Here is a 16,528-nt window from a genome sequence, read left to right on the forward strand (position 1 = left end):
CAGAGAGGGGAGGCTATGGATCCCTGCTGCCTTCTGGGCTTCCCCGCTCTGAACCGCACTCCGCAGCCCCAGCCCCGCGCCGCGCTGCTTGCGCGAAGCTCCGCGGCTCCGCAGGCTTTGAAGCCGCGCCGGGAAGGTTGAGTCGGGTGCTAGTTCAGAGGAGCACCCAGGCCCCTTGCTTTGCGCCCTCCGGCGTGCTAAAGGCAGTTTATAAATACAGTGTGTAATTTACACGCATGATCTAATAGTGCACCCAGTGAGCGCAGGTGATGTGCGGTACGTATGTTGCAGCTGTGGAATTCGAGATCTACTGGATGGTATACAATACTTGCTTACAAAAACTGTCACAGCAAAGTTTCCCGAAGTTAAAATAGCTTTCCAGCCTAAAGGCACCCAGATAATGATAATACTGGTAAGTGCTTGGCATTTATTGAGAACTTTTAAACTGTTTGTATTAAGGGCACAGATTCAGGCCTTTTACGTTTCGTCAGGATAATATTATAGACTTTAATTTTTACATGCCTACATATACTTAGAGGTCTTAGGCCTTTTTAAGAGGCAACTATTAACTGTTTTTTAAAGCTAGGCAATGTGCTCACTCAGTCCAAACCTGGGAACAAAGGTTGAGGAAAGGGAAGCAAATGTATGCTAGTAATAAATGCAAAACCTTGGAGGTGACCCATATAAAAATAAAAAGCAAATCAAAAGCAGACTTCTTCCTCTTTCAGTGTCATTTATATTAAATGCCCTAGAGGGGTTTTTAGTTATAAACTGCAAAAGCAAAATTACATATTCCTGCAACTGCTATTGTTTGGAAAAAAAACCCCACAAAACAACATTTATGATTGTTTATGATCAGCAAGAATTAGGTCAGATGGGGTCTTAACCAGAGCCCTGGGAGCTGTACTGGGGTGTACAATTTGCTAGGCCAGCTACTGTCTAAGCATGGATGGGTGGAATTAAAGAGCTGTCACAAGCCAGCTCCAGAGCTGGGAGAAGCAAGAGCATACATATTTATTTAAAGGCTACAGATCAGATAATAACTGGATTAAGAAGAAAAGAAAGAAGGAAAGAAGCCTTTTCCCCTGCTCACATGGTTTATCTGCCAGGAACACTGCTGCTTCCCTACAGCCATCCATGAAACCTGATGCCAGGAACAGGCTCCTCTCCTGCTGTGGTGCTGGGAATATCCGAGTTCCCAGGGCCACAGAGAGGTGGGGGCGACAAGGAAAAAATATCTTTCTAAAATTCATGCTAAAAATAGCTTCTCAAAGAAAATGACCTTTGTTGGGACACGAGGGTGAGATCCTGTGTTTGAGAGCCTGCCCTGGTCAGTCCAGATATATGATTCCCTTGATACCCCGTTAACCTCCGTGTAGCTAATATTGGAGGAGGCAGGACTGTGGTCCAGCCTTCACTCTGCCAGGCCCAGATTCTCACCATTGCACAGGAGTGGAGGAGCAGCCGACCACTCCTTCCCTTCTCCCCATGCCTCCCTGAGCCCCCAGGAATGTGAGGGCATTTCTTCTCATAGGTAGCACACCCTCCCCCATCTCATGATAACATCATAAAAATCAATGAGAAGCAACTGCTGACCAGTTACCTCATTATTTTATGGAGTTTAAGGTGTGAATGAAAAGCCACCTGAGAAAACTGGACTGGGTCTGAAGAATTCACCTAGCTGATACCCAGACAATACGCAGGGCTTTAGCAGAGCAATTGTTGCTTACTAGCTCCCTGTGAGAAATCAAAGGGATGCCTGAGCGTGCAATATTTATGAGACTGTAACATCTTCTCTTGTCTCAGTGGGGTGAAATACGTTTTGGAAATACAGTTTGAGCTAAATCAACTTCTTAATAAAAAATAGAAATACACTTGGTGAATCTTTATGCTAACTCAGTAATTGCTTTAGCCTTGTAGGGAAAGGTGTTTGGTTTATTAAAGGCTGAGCCCTGCTTAGTTTAAGCATCTCCATTGACTCCCAAGGTACCCACAGGAGTATAGAGAAAAGGATTGCACCCTCAAATAAGGCAAATTTTAGGAAAAGAATCAACTGCTGGAAGGGCAGAGAAAACAGATATAATGAAAACTTGTTATCACAGCAAGGGGAGAGAGAGAACAGGCTAGAAAGAAGAGGAGGGAGAGAGTAGGATGGATGGGAGACAGCATGGCAGGCTGGCATGTGATTCTGGTGGTGGGGTAAGGGAATGAGAGAGGATTTTCTTTGTCCTTAGGCTTTCATTCACAAAACGAGTTTTCAATGGATGACATCCTGTTGACATGTGGTGGTAAGTAGACTGTATGAGATCCTTCTGCTCTGGTTGACAATACCACACTCTTCAGTTGCAAAGGAGTATTTTTGTTTGAGAAGTGGATTTGCTGGGATGTGGGTGCTAAACCGTTTGGGGTTCTGCTCACCAGGACCACAAAGAGAACTTTTGCTGACAAGAAGGAGGAAAAAAATAGTAGAGGAGGACGCAATCATAAAATATCGAAGTATGTGGTTATGGAAGAGCCTGCTCCAACAGAAAAATGCTGGAAGTTACAGTGGTCAGGGAGCAGCTGGAGAGAGCACCAGACAGCCCAAGAGAGCACATGGGAACCAGTGGGAGATGAAGCATGAAGAGGAAGAATTTAAATCAGATGAAAAGCAAAGAAGCCAATGCCACTAAAGCTGTCGGTTTAGAGTCATTATTTTGGATTTGCCCTTCTCGTGGCTATTTTTTTTAATTTATCGCTAGCCAGAGTCCAGGCATTCATCTTTACTTACTTGTGTAATCTGCCTTTGCTTGCCTGTTGGTGTTCCCAAATAACACATGTACAGGGATGAGACGGGAGTCAGGGCTGGGATAAACTGCTTTCGTTCTCCTGTAAAATATCTATTTTAATGCCTTGCAGCCAAAACCTAAACTTGGTATCAGGCAAACCAGATTGAGGAAGAAAATGCTAAAGGATGTTACTTTATTGATTGGGTTAAGCTTAACAATATCAGGAGAAATTATAACTAGCTTGGCATTGGTCTGCAATTCTGCAGTCTCATGTACCTCCTCACAAATTAGTGCTGAGTGAAATGGAGAAAGGTTGAAGGGTTGGCGCAGGGATATCCCAGTATCACAGCAATTGTTTGCAGGCTTCCACTGATTTGTTGCCCATCACTTTCCCTAATCAGTGGGAATAGGATTATTAGATTAAGCTACAAGTGGTTTAATACCCCTAGATGCAAACTACAGTTAAGTAATAAAGTATTTTTACCATGTAAATGAAAATAATTAGTGGTAAAAATAGCCCTATTTTTTTCATAGGTAATAAAAATTCTGCAAATCATGCTGTCATTAGAAGCCACTTACAAAGCTGTGACTGCAAACAGTAGCTATATGAGTGATTAGTATCTTGCCTGTGCTCCTTATTTGACAGAACCAAAAATACACCCTTAAAAATACACTCTTTGAATATAGGTTTCAGTCCTTTAAACTGATGTATAGAAGATGACCCATCCTACATAGAAGCTAATTTGAGAGCTGGTTGTTTTTAATTACAGAAGCAATACACTTTTTTTTTTTGGTGGTTCATTTGGGTTTTTTTTAAATTAAAAAAACACACAAGAATATTAATACCAGATTTTGAGGCACTCTTAGTATGAAATGTATAAAAGGCATCCTCCAAAGGTAGGAAATGCAAAATGAAAGGTGGGAATTCTGCCCGAAAGTTTTGTCCGTAGAGGGGAAGTTGATAAGAGTTATTCTAGCAACACTCTCTCTTGAGAATTAGCTCTGCCTTGGGAATAAATATCTTTTTAATAATAAGTCTGGAATAACCTTAGCAGCGTCCCAGCAAGGGAGCTGATCCGCACTGGGTGCTGCAGAAAACAGCTCGCTGGTGGGTTCTCTGGGGTGCACCAGCCCCGCTTTGCCGGAATTGCAGGTAAATACATATTGCAGGTCTCGGGCACTAGAGGGCACAGCTACAGCTTCCCTGGGCCCTGAATGGTGATTATTATTATTATTATTATTAAAATCCTTTTCCTCTTTATCATCAGAAGGTTTTCTTTAAACATTTGTCTCCTTATATCTCTGCAGCCCAGTATAAAAATAAAATAAATGAAATAAATAAAAGTTTCCTGTGCTGGTATATAATTAGCCCAATTTTCCCTCTGGGTTCACTCACATCATGAGAATAAACTTCAGTGGTTTATACCCTGGAAAAGCACGTTGCTGCAGCACTTGAAGGGAAATCCTGTCCTTGTCACTGTGAGGACAGATAGATTAATGAGTCCGTTAGAGGATGGCATTTCCAATTTTACCGTGATATGACTGCATGTAGCCGTGTTACTACTGATAAAATATTGGTCGCCTCGGTAGAAACAGGGGTTTTATGGCAGAAAATGCAATTAAAAGCTGTCTTAATGGAAAAGGTTCTAAGCTGTGAAGTTTAATGTGCATAAAAATCAGAATAAGGCAACATTATAAATTTTCTCCAGATGGAATTATGGTCTCAATTTTGAGAAGTACCTGACCGTTCCTGTTCTCATTTCTATTACTAGGGATGACTGCATAATCCACTTTACAAACCCAGTATCATTGCATCAGGGCTAAATAATACAGCCAAAAGATACAGCTAGGGTCTGTCGTGGCTAGGGTGGTGCTTTGTTTTGGTAGCCAACCTGGAAGCACTGGCTGGGGAAGAGTCATTATTGTGCCGCCTGCTTTTCTTGCTGCTTTGCGCTTGACAAAGCGTCGTTCATCATGCCTTGCATTCCAATTTTTCCTTGCATGTTTTCCAGCTCATCATAACATAATTATGTTTCTGTTTCTTCCAGCCAGGGGCCGACACTTTCTTTTACTAAGACAGCAGCTGCACTGCACAACCTTGATGAATCCCCATAAGGGTAGATGTGTCTGTGCTGCTTGTTTCTGCCTTGGCAACCCAAACGTTCGAGCTCTTTTTTTATGACAAATGCTGTTCTAAAACGCACCCAACCCCGATGCTTTCATAGCATTTCTCAAAATGAGGTTTTATATTGTCATTTAGACTTGGAAATATTAAACATCCTGGCTGGTTTGTAATTTTAAAGGCTTCTTTTGTAACATCTCTTTTTATAGCGTTTATAGGTTCATAAACACTGAGACGGAATTTGAGAAGGCCATAGTTACTGATGTGCGGTTTATTTTTTGAACTAAATTGATTTTATGCGTGAAAATCAGGACAATCCGGAGGCCTGCTTTATGCTGCTAAATAAAAGGCATGTTACGGGAGCCGTGGTGGTGCAGGTGCATCGTTCCCCGCTCGGCCCCGCCGCGCCGTGGCGTCGAGGCGGTTACGCCAGCCTCGCCTATGGAGCGCATGAACTGCGAGCGATGGACAATGCCGTAAACGACACGCAGTGGTTTTGTTATTGCTTACCGAGATACTTTATTGAACTCGAGTTTGGTACTTTAAAGCTGAGGTTTCGAAGTGCTTCAGAAAGGCAGGGTAAAGTGTTTATTTCGCAGGGGGAAATGAGAGCAGAGGAAAGGAGGGCTCAGTAGCTGAGGGCAGAACCCATTCTTAATGCTCCTGGTTCTCTTACCCAGTTATACCATTACTAACTCCCATCTCACCTCGAAAGCTCTCCGTCAGAGCACTGTGAACAGCTGAAGCAGTAACTTCTTTCAACGTTAAAGATTACCCAGATTTTCAAGTACAGGAAATATCGTGTCCCGAACCAGCCTGCAGCCTGGATAACCACATTTTTCAGGGCAAAATTTTCCCTCCAAACTTGCTTTCTGCACTGATGCCCTGGATGTTGTTACTGCTGCCACCATCATTTGAAGACTGGCTGTATTTATAGATAAAAGTTACCATAATTCTGTGCACGGAGGCAGGAGTTTTAACTCGTATGATCAGTCCTGTTTACATCTGTATGCACCTTGAACTAAGGATACTTTGGGATATTTGAGCATGAGTGTGTACGGAGCAACTTTTTAATTCTGTCCACCACATCGGTTACCAATGTAATTGCCCGAAAGGCCCTTAGGTGTTGATGGAAACTGTACCTGCCCAGCCAGGGCTAACTGCATCTTCCATCCGTGAACGGTGAGTATAATTCTGCGGTTGCAGGCTTGTCGTTTTGGATATACAGTGAACGTATGGCTCGTGAGAAGGCTTTGCCTTGTGCTGTTTCTTCCTTATTACCCCATGGCAAAGTTGGGCAGATTCTGCTCAGATATATTTTAGCTTTTTTTCTCATTTATCCTCGGTTTCTTTACTCAGTCCACTCACACAAGTTCAGTGTAAGATGTGCATTTTCTTTCTGATTCATGTACAGTAATTACTTCCTAACATCTGCCTGACAGATTTTGTAAGAAATGTAACTCTGCAAATATTAAGAAAAAAATAAATGTATGAAATCTTTGAAATCTCTATTACTGGGGTTTGTTACCCACAGCTGACTGGATTCATTCCCAGCCAGGAAGCTGGTTCAGCAAAACAGCTGCATTAGTTATTTAACTGGAGGGCTGATTCTGCTCTTGTTCACGCTGACGTACTGGAGAAAATAAAGAAATTAAAAATTAAATTTAAAAAAAATTAAAAAGAAATTAAAAATTAAAGAAATTAAATAAAAAAATAAAGAAATGAAGAAATGCATGTTGGAGAAAAAGTAAGCATTATGGTGTGGACCAACAAGAGAATTCTAGCAGATACTCTGCCATCCTGGTACAGGTGTTAGGCAGCACCTTCATGTCTCACAGAAACCTTACACCAAATATGCTGCGCACTCCTGGGAGCGTTCTCCTGTGTATATGTACTGTGGTAGCACCAAGTGGCCAGCAAAATTAAGGCCCCGTTGTGCTCAGTGTTGCATCCTAATACCATGGATTCACATGAGACTTATTCTGTACTAAGCACCACATTCGTTACTCTTTGCATCTGGTTCGTAATTGTTCCCTCTCAGTTATTTAATTTTTACGGTATCTGCTACAGTTTACTTTATACCTTCTAGGGCAGGAAAACCCTCACTGGTTTTCCTCCTAGGCTGAATTAATGTGTGCAATCAGGAAAACCCACTCACTGGTTTTCTTCCTAGGCTGAATTAACGCACGTAATAATTAACCCTGAAGTACACTTTGAGAAAGGGGATGTCAAATGAGGAGCATTGCAGTGAAAAAGGGGACAGAGCATCCATAGGCAAAGCCTTTCCTATAGAAGATAACAATGCTATATCTCAGGAGAGCAAAGGGTTGTTACCACAGCCTCATGTGCTCTAGAGAGGGACATTTTCAATCCTCAAAGCCTTTAACACCCTTTGTATTTGATCTTACTGTAAATTAGCAGCGTGTGCTGTTAATAACATCAGAAGTTGCAGTATCTAAGAGTTCAGCCCCCCAACACTCATCCTGTTTCCTCCAACACAAGATATCTATTACGTCTTGGCTACAGTCTTTGATTCTCATGTAGCAAAGGTATCTGTGGTTTTGTTTATGCTTTGGAGCCAGGAGCATCTGCAGTTGCTGCGGGCTGGTAACGGCAGTTCGGATCCTGTTACCGACCTGTTGGCAGGGCTTCCTGAGCTCCTGCACGCAGGAACCTGCCGGTTCACAGCACTACGCTATGATACCAGCATGTGTTCCTTATTTTCACTTGTTGATTTTTCCTAGCACATTACTGAATCTTCTCTGAAGTTACAGTAACTTTTTAAATGGAAATCGGAGGTTTGGAGATGTTACCCTTTCAGGCACAAGAGGAAACGCTCAGCTCCTGGATGTAAGTACCTGCATGAAACTCCATCATCCCCCGACCTTGGGAGGTTTTGAGGAAGAGGACGGCAGAGGGAAGGCTGCAACATTTAGCACCTAAGCCAGAGAGCACAAAGCATCTCTTCCCCTCCTGTGCTGGGAAATGCGCATGAGATGCTGAGCAGCGCCCGTGTCCTCAGTCCCACCCCGAGCCCCGTGCCCAGCGCCTCAGCACCCACAGGGATGGGATTACAGCAGCATCTATGCTTTGGTTTAAAAGAAGGACAAACTCCTAGCCTTTGATGTTGTGGGGCTCAGTCTGAAGTGAGACAGGGGTGAAACCAGTCCCATGATGTCTGCCTGAGTCCATACTTCCCTCTGCCATCCAGTTCAGACACGTACCCCAGACCGCACCCCAGCAGGATAGGTCTCTGCCATGGCTCATCTGCCTCCACCTCTGCCCCCAGTTTCAAACTTCTTCAGCAATACATTCTTCAGCAAACAAGGGCTTCTGGGCAAATCCAGAAAGATGTCCTTCTGCTGCTTTGAAGTGTGTAAGCATGAGCGATTCGTTCAGCACAGCACCCCTGGGCCATTCATGTCTATCTGATGATCAAATGTATTTTTAATTATCAATCTGAGGTGATTTTGTTTTTCACTAGGCAACACCCAGCTGTATTGTAAGAGCTGTTGGGAGTGAGCCAGAGAATTTGGAAGCAAGATATGGAACATTTGGGCTTTCGACACTTAGGAACATATGGAAAGAGGTTTGGAAGATTGCCACGTGGGGTGTAGCTTGGAAGATGCTACATTTCTTCATCCTTTCTTTGTGGACAGAAGTAGAAGAAATTTTACTTCTTTGAAGGATCCTAATTCCCGTTTCCTTTTCTGTGATGTACTGCTGCTCTAGAATAAACCACTATGCTCAGTTGAAAGATCTGAGCAAAATCAGCTGCATGTTTATGGGCAACTGTAGATGGGTAATTAAAAGAGTGACAGCATTGCAGATCTTTCCAAGTTTTTACCTCCTAATTCATGCGATCCCTTGCAGATGAACTCACAGAGCTAGTCTGGTGACTCAGATCATGGGATGAAAGAGGATATCTGGCGCCTGGCTAGAGTCAGGCCATTGTGTGCCATTTACCAAGGTCTTTGAGGATAAGTCCCTGCTAGATGGTTCATCCTTGCTCCCTGTGACCATCTGTCTCCCCATCACCTTGACACCCATGGATGGACAGATAGCTCAGGCTGCCTGTCTGCCTGCCACAGATTCATCATGTGGGTTGGAGCTCCAGCACTACACTACAAATGCCAGCCACGTTTGGGGCAGCAGGGCATGGGAGAGAGGAGCCATCTCCAGGTTAACGCTCAGGACTGGACATGTACTGGACATGAACCAGCATCACCTTCATACCACTTTAGGGACAGGTGCCTCATGCCCAGGATGGGAGAAGTCCACGTCTCTCACAGTTACTGCCTCGGTCAGAAAAGCCATACATAGTTTGCTTCATATTTGGTAATTCGTTCACCATGACCACTGCATAAGAAAGGGGGTTTTAATGCTGTTTTTTTTTGTGGCACAGTTGTGCACCAGGTGGGGGGGCTGCAGCAAATGCAGAATTTATTGGAATACACAAACCTGGATATCCTTCTTAATTTGCACAATTGGCACACAGGTCCTGCAGCTTAGTGAATACTAATTAATCTCTCCGACTGGTAGGAACTCATCATCATCATCCTGGTTTAGCGATGAGGGACAAAGACCAAAGAGAGTTTCAGAGGCTTGTACTGGGTGACAGATAAAGTCACAGCAGCCAGAATTACAGTCGTCTTCAGTGTCCTGAATAGTAAATCACCCAAGTTTGCCAGGACTCCATCTGAACAGCAGGATGGAGTCACTTTGGGGCTTTTCCCTCAATCCCTGTCCCCAATAGCTCAGTTCAGGGCAGGCTGCAGCTCTCATCCCTCCCACGTGCTCGGGGCTCCTTTCCTCGAGAAGGAGCAAGAGCGATGGGGAGGAAGTGTATGCCAGCTCTGCCTTCAGCAGGGAGCTGGAAACCAGCCCGGGTATGCATTCGCTTCTGGGAATTGGGAAGCACTCGCCAGCCCTGCGTTTTGGTTATAGTCTGAGTGTTTCTTGCCCACAAATTCACTGTGGCTTTTTTACTTGCATTTTCATGTGACAGTTTGTTTCAACACATGCAGCCAAATAATGACTGGACAGGGCAAGTTCCTGTTATTTCTTTGCTAACGGCATGCCGGGGGTCACTACGGCATCCCAGGTTATCAAAGGGATAAGTGAAGGCTAAGAAGATTACATCCAGGGATAGGAAATGAGGATGGAGGAATTGGTGACCAGAGCAGAGGAAAGAGCATCTCCTCCAAAGGAATTCAAAGACCTGTGGCAATAGCTCTTCAGGACTGACCATGCAGGTCAGGGGAGCAAAAAGATAGGCAAACCCCAAATCACTTGAATGGGATTTACTTTAGAATGAAACCTCTGCATTTCTGAATGAAACCTGGGAAAGATTGGGTGAGTCTGGAGCATTTCTCAGCCTTATATCCTGTGGCTGCAGTGTTTGTGAGCCAGCTAAAATCTGATTTAGAATGGTTTTGCTATTTTGCTGCTTCTCACAGAACATACCCTGAGAAAGACATTACAGTTATTTCTACTTTCTGTAGCCATAACGGCACCAAGTTCTGCTATTCTGAGTATGCGCTTCCCTTCCGGAGTTTCAGTTTTGGCCTCCATTTAGAAATTTTTGTGATCCTAACACAGTTATATCAGTAGTTTTCGTAGAGAGATTAAAAAGGACTAAAACTAATGTACAAAACAGCATTTCTACAAACCCCATCTTTGCTTCTCCATTCCCATCTCTACTGTTCTAAAGGGAGCAAAAATCCTCTATCAGCCCATTCCTTCTGCCTGGTTAACTGCCGGTTATCACACGTCTTCCTTCACACTATTGCAGTTTCATTTCCGAAGGAAAAAACCTGATGGATGTTGAGCTCCTGGATTGTGGCATCACTGCAAAAAGAATCAGGTTTCTTTTTATACCAAAGGGCCAGCAGCACCTCCTTACTCAGGCGGTGTGTTCACTGGAAATCAGCAGATATTTTGCCTAAAAGCATCCGTTGGTCAGTATGAGGCAGTAATAAGTGCTTCTCAGGGGATCGGGGGGAAACCCCAGGAGAAAGACTGTAGGTGCAGTTAGACGCACTGGTGAGTAGGTGACTTTGGGGGCTTTCTTTTGCACCCTTTTTTTTTAAGATCACCTGAATTTGATGGATTTAAAAGACACAAAGACCTACAAATTAAGCAACACCTAGCTCCTAATGTGTGAAACTGTAATTTGCATACATCATGGCAGCTGCTGAGCCGGTCCTTATTACCTCCGCTGGAGTGTTAATTTAGCCACAACTTCCTCATTTATTTAAATGAAAAAGCAGCGGGTGGCTGGCATGCCACATTATCAGTCAGGCAACCTGGGAATCAGGTTGACAGAGCCAGAAAGAGATTTCAATTCAGAGGGACTGCAGGGGTGCTGCCCTCCGGACCAGTGGTCATAGGCAAGCTCAGGATTGCCCTTGGTTGGCTCTAAAGGTCAACACTTACCCTAAGGAAAAAAAAAAATCAGTGTCGTATTTGGACTGACATAAGAGAATAGATAATGGGATTAAACTGGAAATCTCTCTCTGTTTCTGTTTTTTCTCTCCCTATGTATCCAAACTGGCTGTATAGATGGATACGATAACCAAAAAATCATGACTGGTCCTAACATAATACAAATGGAATAATCTCCATTTGTAGAGCACCTAGTGTGCTGTGGTCCGAACCCACCATCGGGGCCTGAACGCAGTCCGGCGCTCTGCCCCAGCGGGAGGATGCCAAAGCTGCCACGGGGGACGTGCCGGGAGGAGGGAGCAGCAGTGGCGGCGAGCGGTGCCGGAGCCACCGCCGCTGCGGCCAGCCTGGAGGTGCTTCCACACACGGCTGGTGCCAAGCAGATGAATGGGCACCACGGAAGCACCACGGAATTACTCGTGTGCGGGAGGTAAAGCAAATGTGAGGTACTAGTGCTCCAATCAGAGGCTGCCTCACTCTCCGGGAAAAGGGGCTGCGGAGCCCCAAGGAATTCCTGAGCCAGGAGGAGCGAAGAGCAGTGGCCACGCTGGGGAGTCACCCGTGGGCACGAAGCCAAGCATGAGGTTCTCCTCTGCCACGCTACCACGTTGTGCCACCGTGCAATGACACGTCTGTGTAAAACTACGTATTGGTCAGAACCAGAGCAACGCTGTGAAACCACGGCAAGAGGGACAGAGGAGGTGAGTTTAGTTCAGCACGTCGGTTGCAATGTTTCAGCGGCAGCAGAGAAAACCCACGGCCTGATAGCTGCCACGTACCACCCAGAGTTTAACTGAGCTGGTGATGTAGGTCTCCTCTAACGCTCAGCTGTAACTGTGGCTCGTTGGCTCCGCTCGTCGCAAGCCATGGTGTAGCTTCACCTATGGACCATCTGCATGCACCCGCCCGTCAGAACAGGCTTTCTGCCTTCGGAGGAACTGTAAGTGTTGTGTAGCTGTTCCCAAAGTCTGCACGCTTGGAAACTGGTGGGACTTTTACCTAAAAAGGGGATGTTTTTCCAATAGGTGAATCACTAGCAATTGAGATTTAGAAGGGAATGTCTATGTTCGCAAAACACCAGAAGGGACTGAATGACCAGTGCCAAGCCAAAATGCTTCTAAAATATTAAATTCGACACATATTTCCTAAACACTGATATAATCACATCAAATGTGTCTCTTCTGTCTCTGACACCTATTTCTTATCATTGTTTTAAAATATACTGTGTTAAGAGATCACCCATTTGTGGTGTTACCACAGGTATTTTTCCCTTTACCATTAACTTAACAAAGTTCAGCAAAAACTTTTGTCTTCACCCACTTCTCAGTCATTCATTTTTATAATTAAAGTCACCATGACAACAGATAATGATATCAGAACAAAGGGGTTATGACTTAATTACATGAAGAAGGTGAAAACAGGGTTGGCTTACAGCAGAGAAAGCTTTTAATTCTAGAAAAATTATCGGGGTCCTGATTCACCGCTGTGATACTCCAATTGCGCAATTACAAAGCGCTGCTGAGAGCTGCCCAGCGGTCGCCTGGCTGCAAGATGGGGTGTCCCGATTAATTCAGCAAAGTGCAAGAGAAATATTCAGAATTTGTTTTAAAAGCACTGGTTGGTGTTTTTGTGAAACAGGCTCATTATAGAAATTAGCTGAACAAACACACCCATAAAGGAAACATTATTATTATGGTAGCGAAGTGGTTTCATATAAATAAAATGTATGACATAAACACTCCATATTAACCATCATGGTACTGTAAATTGTTCCACATAACAGGAGAACAAGGCAATTTAGGGGATATGGTCCGTTTTTATCACAGCTGTGGCATTTCATCAGTTCACCGTTCCCTCTTGGCTTCTGTGAAAGCTATAGTATCAGACTGGATATTTTTATTTCTAAGATAAAGCTGTACTTGTAATGAGAACAATCTGGGAGTTGAGACAATACATATCTTTGTAATCTGATCTATCGAATTTTCTGACATGAGTAAACTTTAGTCACTTTGATTCTTTTTTTCCTAGTTTTGTTCATAAATTATATGAAATACGCTTTTTAAAATGATGTACATCTTAATTTTCCCTCCAAAACCAACAAACTGCTATTAACAGTTGAACATTCCTGAACACTCCCCCTACAGCTTTTAGAAAAACTATGTAATGAAACCATCAGACTAAAAATCTAGATAAGGAAATACATTTCATTTTCAATTTTATCAGAAGCTATTATGATCAATCAACCAATTAGTAGAGCAAATAAATAAATTAATGCCAGTTAAAAAAGAACATTCCAAAAACCCCTTAATGTCTTTCTCAACTAAAAGTATAGGCTCAACATTAATCAATTTTATAACCCTCATTTTTGCTTAAGCTTTTTTCCATCCTTGCTTAAACATATGGAGATATAAATAGCCTATTATGGCCCTCTCTATTCCCCTTTAATTTACAGAGTACAAGATCCGCAGCTGATGTAAATCAGTGCAGCCCCACTATTCTGGACCAATTTAGTGGATGTGTTTCTGATTTACATCAACACGAACAAGAACGTAGTCAGATTACGTCTGATTAAAAATATACAGGTGGCACTTAGATTCGGTCAGAGATTCTTATTTTATGCACAACTTCAGCTCTTAGCAATCTAGTAAGGGCAGGAGAAACAGTCTGGGGAGATGCCTCTCAGCTGGAGAGGCAGCGACCTTGGTTTTGCGAGTGACCTGGATAGGGCCGGCGAGCGACAGCATCTCCTCTGGTTTGGTACCCAGACCTCGGGGCGGGGGGGGGAGGCCGCCTTGTCACCGCCTGCGCTGCTGGAACGTCTCCAGCCGCCCAGAAACCACGGCGACGGAGGGACGTGCCCGGCCGTGTGCCCGTGGCGAGGGCGGGGGGGTAACGTTTTAGGCGGGCCACTGACACGCGTGGCGGCTGTGCCATCCCGCGGGGGAGCCTGCTGCTTTTTAGCAGGGAGTCTGGCAGGGGCGGGCCAGGCAGCGTACGGGCAGGGGGGAAGGAGAGCGGCACCGGTGCCAGTCGGCTGCGTCCTAATGTGCCCCTGCGCATGATGACATTAACGCAGCTCCTCGACCCAGCCAGGAGCCCAGCGGGGCTATTTATAGCCCTGGCACCTCGCTGCTCGCCAGAAGCTCTGTGCTGCTGCAGACCCGTTTCCCTCTCCCACGCACGCTCTCAGAAACCTGCCGCTCCCGCCGCCGGAAAGGTACACTTAAATCGCAAGGAGAAGGGAGTTCGGCGCTGAGACGGACGGGCGGCGTGGCCACACCAGGGCCAGGCTGCTTCGGGGTGCTGGCTGCGGGGGAAGTTTGTGGGCGGGGGTGCTTGGGGACCCCCTGCTGATGCTGGGGAGGGGGCCTATACACAGCCATACAGGGTCAGCTGCCCGGCTGGGGAGGCTGTAGGACCCACTGCTGGTGCCCAAGTTGAAGCCCTCTCAGCTTGTACAGTGCCTGCTTGTTCAGTTCAAAAAGGAAATGTAAGAGGTGAACTACAAACAAAGTCAGGACCCCAAACAACATCGAACTTGGGGTCTGCTTGTGGCTGTATGGGGGCTGCCAGCAGTGTAGAAACAGGGTCAGCCTGCGGATGGAGAAATTTCCGTGTCTGTGCTTGGGGAGCACCTTTACGTGCTCCACAAGCCTGCAAACATCTTGACTTGCGTCCAGCAAGGAAGCTTGGAGAAGCTCTTGCTTGTCCCATCAAGGTAGCTATACGTGCCTGGGACTGATCCTCACCGGCAAGAGGCCGAATGCTTTTAATACGAGGGTTCAGTGGGGACTGCAGAGTTAGTAAGTATTAAGTACATGTGTTAGAGCAGGGGCCATTTTGGAGGCAGTGCTGTGCTGTTGCCATGGGTTGCTATGAATTTTCTTTTCTGCTACTATGGACATACCCAGATATTTGCTTGATACTGATTGAAACCGAAACTAGAGAAATTTAGGGGGAAGGACTTGAACAGTAACTAATGGAATGCTGACATCAAGTTATAAGGGTTTACAACTTGCATTTTAATTTCACTGCTGAGTGACAGGGATATTAAAGCTTTCATACTAGCATTTGCTCATCAAAAGGATACATACTTCAGAGTTTTATGTAACTATCAGCAATTAGAGTTCACAATCTTTTCTGTTGTAAAAATGCAAATAGAACCTAGTTTGCACCAAATTATTAAATTTTGTTGCTTTTAATTGTGGCATAGTCCAATTTAAACAGTACGATATAATTGTCCCAGAAAATAAGCCTTGCCAGTATTTTAGATAAATGCAAAAAGAGAAACCTCTAAGATCTTTGCCAGGCTGCTTAAAGAGCTACTGAAATACGTTTTAGAAATACATTTTCCGTCTGCTGGCATCTATCGTTGGATACGTAAAAAAACTTGTGCATCCTCCTTCTGAGAATGAGCACTTTGCCATTTCAGTTAGTTTTGATATGTAAGAAAACTGATCTGCAGATGTGAACTGTAAAAGAAATGAGCCCTGTATGTATATATTTAGCTTATATTCTTCTCATGCAATTAAAGCACAGAATTGGCTCCGACTGGGATTTGTTTATAGGCATTTGTTTGTGAACAGAGCCACGTCCGTTTTTCTACTTAAGTCGTGGGATTCTTTTGACTGACTTCACTGAGCTTTGAATCGGAGTAAGATTAAGGTCAGGTGAAGGCATATTTGAAAAGATGGCTCACAAGGTCTTTCATTTGCAGCTGCTTTGATATTTTTTCATGAATCTATAACAGTTTAAAGAAAAAAAAAAAAGCCTGGTATTTGCTGAGATAGGATCAATATTAATCCAATCCCACATCTAGGCCTCTGTCTTGGCAGTAAACGGAGCTCAAACTGTCAAATCTTTCCAGAATCGTAAACTACCCGAAGGCTTTGAAAACTGATCAAAGCACCTTCAGGTCTTCGATGGTCAAACGTGTTCATGAAGCTTTGCAGACTTCTTAAAATCTCCCTGTTAGGTGTCAAGCTTCTCCTGGCCCAAAGAGCCTTGATAACTCCCGTTTTATTTTTATCTTAAATTAAGGGCCACAAAATGAGAAAGAAAACAAACAGGCTACCGCAGAAGGGACAGGCTGCGTCTGTAGCAGCCTGAACGGAGATGATTCCAGGCCCTGCGGGCAGCGGGCACTCACGGCAGCGGGCGCTCACGAAGCGGGAGCTTCCCTTTAGACCAC

The sequence above is a fragment of the Phaethon aethereus genome (genome assembly GCF_964289735.1).
Source record: "Phaethon aethereus genome assembly, chromosome: 11".
In the NCBI taxonomy this organism is placed as follows: Eukaryota; Metazoa; Chordata; class Aves; order Phaethontiformes; family Phaethontidae; genus Phaethon; species Phaethon aethereus.